Source organism: Cyprinodon tularosa, unplaced genomic scaffold (assembly GCF_016077235.1).
Source record: "Cyprinodon tularosa strain WSP-4 unplaced genomic scaffold, ASM1607723v1 ctg151, whole genome shotgun sequence".
NCBI lineage: Eukaryota > Metazoa > Chordata > Actinopteri > Cyprinodontiformes > Cyprinodontidae > Cyprinodon > Cyprinodon tularosa.
The window spans coordinates 1,235,015-1,244,340 of NW_024038343.1; positions in this window are offsets into that span (position 1 = coordinate 1,235,015).

Here is a 9,326-nt window from a genome sequence, read left to right on the forward strand (position 1 = left end):
TAACACAAAATGTATCCCTTTCAGCATCTGAAAGTTACAGAAAAATCTCTTAGAGAGGAACCCCACACATAGAAACAGTTATTAAATACAGGCACATTTTATCTGCAGCGCCATCTTCTGTTTGAAAAACAAACTCAGAGTTTTAGCTGCACCTAAAATAAATGCATAAAAGCCAAAAAGACATTGGTTACGGCTCAGTTCTCTTGGGACGGTTGCTGAGGAAAATAACTAGAGCCTAATTAGGCTGAGAGTGTGTTGCAAAGGGGTAGGGGCTCTCAGCAGAAACCGCTGGCTGGTGAAAAACACAACGTGTTTTAGACATTTTCTTTGTGTGTGACTGTAGTCACTATGGTAACAAAGAAACTCGCACAGAAATTTATAACATTTGGTCTATCTACACATCTATGAATGACAGATGGAGGAGTTGTAGAATATTTAACCCATAATAATTGTCAGACCTCCAAGACTCCATCCAAATATCCTAACAATGGTAAAAAATAAAAGAAATTCTAGCTCTATGGCCACCAGCACAACGTGCCGACCAGCTGTTCTCGACACATATGTCAATTCTACCCTATTTTCTACCCACAATGCTATAAATAGCAGTGTGTGAGAGTGTGGAGTCCGGGGGAAAGCACTATGCATCATGATAGGGCCATTACATGAGGTACTGAGTGGAAAATCTACAATCATCATAGTATGATCTTTCATTGCTGAAGAGCAAAGGAAAGTTTGACACAGAATCTTAATCCAGTTAAAGATTGTGTCAGAATTTTTATCTTAAAAACTCAGGGCGCAGAAAATAATTTAAAAGTTACTCTTATTTTACACTGATTTAAAACAGCGCTCCTTACTATGATTTACCTCTGTTCTTACACTTAAGAGTCTAATATGTTTCAACGAACAAAAATAAATACATTTATCTTATTCAAACAACTAGATTTTACTTATATTTCTTAGATTTTTGTTTTGTAAAATGTATTATTAAAATGTATCAGATTGATGTGAGACCAGAAATGGCCTCTCACTCATCCACTGATAAGCAGATTGTTACGTCTACAGGTGCTGGCATACTTTTCATGTTCATACTTTTCAGTTGGCCAACATTTCTATAAATCCTTTGTTTTTATTGGTCTTCAGTAATATTCTAATTTTCTGATATGATGAATTTGAGATTTTCATTTGTTGTCATTTGTAATCATCAAAATTAAACAAAATAAACATCTGAAATATATGAGTTTGTATGTAATGTATGAATATAATATACAAGTTTCACTTTTTAAATGGAATTACTGAAATCAATCTACTTTTTCATGATATTCTAATTTTATGACCAGCACCTGTATACCTTAAAAGACACCTCAAGAAGTGTTGAGTTAGGAGAGCACTGGGTATTGTGCGAAGACAGTAACAGTTCATATGTTGTTTTTTTTAATTATTATTAAAGCCAATTTTCTACAAAAATTGGCTTTAATAAAGCTAGTGGGGGGAGTGGTGGCCTATTGGGTAGGGTATTGCGCTTGGGATCCAGAGGTTCTGAGTTCAAGCCCCACTCCCACAGACTGCAACCCTGGGTCCCTGAGCAAAGACCCTTAACCCCACACTGCTCCCAGGGTGCTGCACAATAGTAGTCCACTGCTCCCCAAGAGGATGGGTTAAATGCAGAGAGTTAATTTAGTTGCTCTATACTTGTGACAACAAAAAGCTGGGGAAAAAAAAAAAGTTTTATGTTCTACTTATAATATTGCTATAAAACCCTAATTTTGATAAAGCTATATAAAAAACCTGCCAAAATAACACTGAAACTGCATATGTTTCATGTGCCTCTGAAATTAAAGAGGCCAATGATACAAAAAATAGGCAGTTTTCTAATGATACTGCCGCCTGTGGCCAAAACACAAAACTGCAGAACTCTTCTGCCCATTCTCCCAGCTCATGCTCTTACCAAACAAGGTGTTTATTTTTATTTAACTTTTTTCACCTTACCTGGAGTTGCCCACCTTTTTATGATTTGAAGTGGATGCTGGTCACCTCTGAGTATCCACAAAATCCATCTTCAATCGTTTGCTCAGTTAGACCCATTTTACATGAATGTGTTTGACGTCACATCCACTGAACAGCAGGGCAACTTCCGACATGAAGAATATTGAGGAACTAAGGCTGCAGGCTCATCGGCGCTGAACTAGTGAGGTGTCAGTCTGCTCATCAAATGATGTTTTAGTCATAGAGGGTCAAATAAAAAGAATATTTTAAAGATTTTTTTTTTTTCCAGTAAAAACTTACATAATATCTCATTGAACTCTTCCTTCAGGTCAGTAATTGCTTTGTAATTTCAGGAAGAAAATAAGTGTGATTTGCTGGTTCATGCGTGTTTGTACTGTAACCAGACAAACTACTAATAACAATAAAACAGAATATATTTCTCAGTATTTTATGAATATTTTTGCTGCAGCATGTTTAGCAGAGGTTGTTAAGCGCTGTGTGTCAATGATTCAGTAAGATATAAAAAAAATTACCCAAAATTCAACTCAATAATGTATTGAGGCTGACAGAGAGGTTGATGTTTCAGCCAGACAGAGTGCTGAAATGAAAAGGTTTACTGAATGCTGTGAAGATCACAGACTGAACTGGGGATGAAGGCAAACAAGCTGGTGGAGAGAGTCAACATTATGACTAGAAACTGAAACCAATTAGAAATCTTGTGCAGACAAGGAGACAATCTGGATACAACTGAGTGAGAGAGGCAGCTATTACTAGATAGAGTTCCATGTGAAACAACTTGCAGTTGATATGTTAGCAGCATTTAAAGCTGTTAACTAGTAGTCAGAGTAGGAGAAAAACAGTCAGAAAGTCTAGAAAACAACAGCCAAAGGTAGGCTGCATAATAAATAAACAGCTTGTAACAGCACTCATCACTTTTTTATACTTATAACCGCTATATTTGATTTTAAGTACAGATAAATATTTTTGACTTTGTGTAACACACCCATAGAGCCCATACTTAGCAAATGCTGGGCGAATAACCTTTTATTAATATTGCTTTTTGCAAATGTTTAACATTTACTTGATCTAAAATGTAAGCTGCTAATATTCTTTCATCAAGCCTTGTCAAAATTGTTTTGATGTCCTTTAGATAGTTGTAATTATTCAGTAATGTAAAAAATAATAATTATCGTAATCGTATATATTTTTTTTATCATAAAAAAAATGCGGAGTTATCCAATATATCCAGTTGTATTAAACTTGGAATATAAAGAAACAAATAAGAGTCAAATCTAATGGACTGTGATGACTCAGGCCATATAGCTTGCTTTAAAATAACAATTAAACATTTAAGCATAACTGTTAAAATAACACATTGACAACAACAGTAAATAATACAAATTTTAAAAAGTGATACAAACATTGCCCTGCTGGTTAGTCAAACCTGTGTGTGTGAGCTCTGTTTGCTTGGCTCCTACTTGTCCCCTATTACAACTATTTCCCTGCCAGTTATACAAAACTTTAGTGAACGCAAAGTATTACAAACAGTTTGTAGGTTTCTTAAATTGTGACTGATAACAGTTTTTGCTGTCATGTGTGCAATCTATGTTCATATATGATCCTACATAGAGGTGCTGTGTAACAGATTTCTTATGATGGACAAAAATCAAAGGATGAATCACTGAAACAATCTGTGTATCTGAGGGAGCTAATTTATTTGTTGACACCCATATGCTTTTCGCTAAATTAAAGAGAAAAAAGGGACCCTACATGTTCATGTAAGGTCTACTGAACAATTATATGTATTTTTTTTTTCCGGATTAGTGGAACCATTCAACTTTAAAGTTTTGTCATTGTACAGTAATTAAAGATTTATCTGTGATAGATCAATATGCGAACATTAAAATGTAATAAATAAAGAGAAACCTTACTTTATAGTAAGCAGGGACAGAAAACATCAATTAGTTTTGGCACACTCATTTGTTAGGTTGGTCTAAATATACGAAATCTACATTTCAAGCCAAACCAAACCCTTAAACAGAGGCTAGTGCATCCTAAAGATAAAACCCCCAGACCGAATATGAGCGGAGTGGTATATGCTGTTCAGTGCAGCGAGGAATGCTCTGATCTTTATATTGGCGAAACAAAACAACCTCTCCACAGACGCATGGCCCAACACAGAAGAGCGGCCGCCTCTGGACAAGACTCCGCAGTACACCTACACCTTATGGACAAAGGACATTCTTTTGAGGACCAGAATGTCCATATTCTGGATAAAGAAAATAGGTGGTTTGAGAGGGGCGTGAAGGAAGCCATCTATGTTAAGAGAGAAAAACCAACTTTAAACAGAGGTGGTGGACTCAGATTCCAGCTTCCAAAAACATACAATTCAATCATAGACATGATCCCTTCCAGATATCACCAAACCCCCCACCCCATCACAGAGGAACGAGGGACCTACCCGCCCCAGCCGGTGAACAATACCTCCTTAACGACCAACCCTTAACAATCATAGACAGGTTTCAGGTATTACAGGAGACAATCCCCCCCTTAATGGCTATCCCCCCTTTAACGACCGACCGCTAGAATCATAGACAGGTTCAGATATTACAGGCTAACGATGGAACTAACGACCCATTCATCGGTTACCATTGCATGTTTCCAAGCGATACAAGGCGTTGTCTATATAAGACTCAAACTCACTGCGGATCCAGACATTTGAATTGAGAAAGCTTCCTGGAGAGGTGGCGAAACGTCTTCAAATCTTGAAAACCAAGTCCAGTGGATATTTTTCGAATTTTTACGGAAATCTACTCAATGAGATCCAAATCTCCTTTGTTGTATTGTCCTGTTAAGGGTTTGGATCTACAGTCATCTATTTTCTACAAATGTATTACTTTTTTTGTTGTTGCTGTTGTTTTTATATTTCAATTAAAGCATGCATCTAAAGTAATTGTTAATAGAAAAAAACAAAACAACAGAATTATTCATTTTCATTATTAATTTTGTGCAGAATGGCTTTGGAAACGTCTGCATTACAGTAGTTTTCTTGTCAAGTATTGACTAAGTTATTTATATTAGAGATGCACAGATAAGGATTTTGGGACTTGATCACCACAATTTGCATCCGCTGGTCGCAGATTCAAGTATTATATCCATGAATTCTTTAATAATTTTGGTTATATACATTAACATTGTATTTTAAGCACAAAATATTAGGAGTGTCATACATATATGAAATTTACCACTGTTTTAGTGAAGGCAGCAGAGACGAGCTTTATTTAATCAAGTTTGAAAGATAAATTAAATAATGTGACAAAGAGTGAAGATTCTGCACCAATAGGAAGAGTAGGATGAAGTCATATGAGTAAGAGCTTATGTGTTACCAGATTTCAGTAGCTCTGTGATGGCTCTGTTTGCTTCTTTAAGAAGAAGCAAAACAAGGGTTAGCATCCATCAAGCATTTAACAGTTGGTGCTGGCTAAAGGCAGCAAAGGGGCTCAGAAAGCACGCAGAAGTTAACACTTTTCTTCTGAACTGTTAAATGTTTGGTTTGGTTAGCATTAGCATTAACATACCTGGCAACTGACATCATCACATCACAGAGGGAGAGCAGGCAGGCATTAGGGTGCCACATACTGACTGGGAGGACTTAACCTTGTTGTTATAGCCTTTAATTGTAACTTTGTCTTTTTTTTACCTCTTAACATCCCACTCATTTTGGGACTGTAATTTTATTATTTCAGATATTGATATCTAATTTCATATAAGAAAAATATATCCCATATAAGAATGAACACATAATACTCCAGCTTCCTCCCACAATCCAAAAACATGATTGTTAGGTTAATTGGCTTCTCTAAATTCTCCTTAGGTATGTGTGCGTGAATGGTTGTTTGTCTCTGTGTTGCCCTGCGACGGACTGGCGACCTGTCCAGGATGTACCCCGCCTCTCGCCCATTGACAGCTGGAGATAGGCACCAGCACCCCTCGCGACCCCACCTGAGATTAAGCGTGTCAGAAAATGCATGGGTGGGTGTTATTACTGAATTAGATTCAAAATAACCTATTGGTCATGTTTGTCTTGTAGCGCTTTGAGAGGACATAAGCTGCAAGACTGTCTTGAGGTACATGCACTAAATTAATTTTTTGTGCAGATCGTCACAGGGATTATAGCAACCGGCAGATTGTCTCTGCTTGTCAGTGGGAGGACTCAGGCTCTGTTGAAAGACCCTAATGACAGGCAGGTGATGGGGAGGAAAGCTCTCACTTGATGAGATCATCCTCTCTTCAGGCTTCTTCCCTCAAGTTGCTGGTATAAAGTGGCTGCAGTAAAGACAGGAGCCTTTTCCTTCCAGGTGTCGCCTGAATCCATTTCAAAATTACCACTAATCTGATATACATCAGAATTTATGGTCATAAAATACTAAATACAGCCACCACTTGTTTATTTATGGTCCAATGAACACCAGGAAAAAAGGTCTCTGAAGAACTGAAGCTCCTGGTTCATACCTGACATGCAAGTGATGACTTTAGACCTAAGACCATTTAGTGCCTTGTAGCCCAATGACATGTAATACAAACATTCATTTTTCAATCAGGGAGCAAATGCAGTGGTTTGAGAGGTGTTAAGATTACATCCACTCTCCTGGTGTTACTTTCTGGCAGCAACATTTTTCATCAGCTGCAGCTGCCTGAATGATTTGTGAAGACATCATCACACAGAAATCAAACCTTCTAGAAAGAAAAATATAAACAAGCTTTCCCATGCATTGCTTCAAATGGCATCTCTAAAATGTTTAAATAAGGAAGAAACTAATTTTCATCACAATATTGACAATTCTGGTCATAAAATAATAATAAAAAAATCCCTTTAAATAAAATCCAAAAACTGGAGTCTTTTTACCACAAGATGCTGGATCTACACAGAATATTGATGGGTGTTAACAGCACCATCTGCTGTGGACCATTTGTTACTCCCACACAGGATCTGGAGGCTGTGAGCAAGAATTAATCAGCCAATTCCAAAGCCAAGAGTTGTAGTTTAACACACATCTCTGCAGCTTCTCTACTGTTACCCACTCTTTACTCCATCCAGACAGTGTCTTGCCCACGACCAAATCTAATAAATTAGCAAAGATTCCCAAAGGAGTAAATCATGATAATCTAATTAAAATCAAAATAACTCCAATTGGGGAAAAAGTTAAAACAATTAAAAGCGGTCTGTTTAACATAAGATCGCTTTCCTCTAAAAGTCTACTAGTTAATGACTTGATTTGTGATAATCACATTGACTTGTTTTGCCTTACAGAAACCTGGCTGCAGCAAGAGGATTATGTGAGCATAAATGAGGCAACTCCTTTAAGCTATTTAAATTTTCACATCCCCAGAAGTTCTGGGCGAGGAGGAGGAGTAGCAACAATCTTCCAGTCTGACTTACTGATTACTCCCAAAACAATTAATACCTACAACTCTTTTGAACATTTAACCCTTAATTTCCCTGATCCAAATTTCAAGGCAAGAAAACCTCTTCTTTTTGTAACTTTGTATCGTCCACCAGGTCCTTACTCTGAATTTTTAGATGAGTTTTCAGAGTTCCTTTCTGATTTGGTATTAAATACTGACAGGGTCATCATAGTGGGAGATTTTAACATCCATGCTGACATTGAAGGCGATAGCTTAAGAGCAGCCTTTAATGCTATCTTAGACACTATTGGCTTTGTTCAAAATGTGAATAGTCCCACGCATTCTCATCTTCATACTTTGGATCTTGTGCTGACATACGGCATAGAATGTGAAGAAATAACAGTATTTCCTCACAACCCTGTCCTCTCTGACCACTTTCTAATAACCTTCAGGATTACTTTAACAGAGTTCTCCTCCCCCAAAAGAAGGTTCAATTTTAGTAGATCTTTATCAGATAGTGCAGTTATAAATTTTAAAGAATCTGCTTCACTTTCTCTCTGCTCTGTGTCACTGAGCAGTGCTGCAGAGTGCAAAAGCTTAGCTTATTCCCCTTCACAGGTTGATGATTTTGTTGATGGGGTTGCTAGTTCTCTGCGTATTGCCTTAGACAACGCAGCTCCTTTGAAAATGAAAACTGTTAAAAATAGAAAGCTTGCTCCTTGGTTTAATGCAGAGCTGCGTACTTTGAAGCAAAATGCTAGGAAACTGGAGAGAAAATATCGCTCCACAGGCCTGCGAGAGTCCTTCCTAGTCTGGAAAAATGGTTTACTTCTGTAGAAGAGGACCCTTTGTAAAGCAAGAGCAGCATACTTCTCCTCATTAATAGAGGAGAATAAGAATAATCCTAGATTTCTTTTTAATACAGTTGCCAAACTCACCCAGAGCCATAGCTCTGTTGAACCGTCCATTCCACCTGCTCTTAGCAGCAATGATTTTATGGGATTCTTTATAAATAAGATTGATCTTATTAAAAATAAGATCATAAGCACTCCTCTATCCGCGATTGTACCTGAGGTAGTCATGGAATCTGAACCGGGTTTAGACTGCTTTGATCCAGTTGAACTCTCTGAATTAGCAAAATTATTGTCTTCATCTAAGCCTTCAACTTGTATGTTAGATCCAGTTCCAACCAGGTTATTTAAGGAGGTATTCCCTTTGATCTCCTCCTCCATTTTAGATGTGATTAATCTATCTCTGTTACAGGGATATGTACCTAAAGCTTTTAAGATTGCTGTAATTAAACCTCTGCTTAAGAAACCGTCTCTTGACCCAGATGACTTGGTCAATTATAGACCTATATCCAATCTTCCTTTCTTATCCAAAATTCTTGAGAAAGTAGTTGCCAAACAAGTCTGCGATCACTTCCACCATAATGAACTTTTTGAAGAGTTTCAGTCTGGCTTTAGAGCTCATCATAGCACTGAAACAGCTCTGGTGAAAGTCACTAATGATATTCTCATGGCCTCAGATAATGGACTTGTATCTGTGCTCGTCCTGTTGGATCTTAGTGCTGCATTTGATACAGTTGACCATAATATTCTTTTAGAAAGACTTGAATATTTTGTTGGAATTAAAGGAACAGCATTAGACTGGTTTAAATCTTATCTATCTGATCGAATTCAGTTTGTTCATGTTAATGATAGATCTTCAACACGCTCAAAGGTTACCTGTGGAGTACCACAGGGATCAGTGCTAGGACCAATTCTCTTTACTTTATACATGCTCCCAATTGGTAGAATTATTAGACAGCATGGGATTAATTTCCACTGTTATGCTGATGATACCCAGCTATATCTGTCTATAAATCCAGATGAAGCTAACCCATTACATAGATTACAGACATGTCTTGAAGACATAAAAACCTGGATGACTCTTAA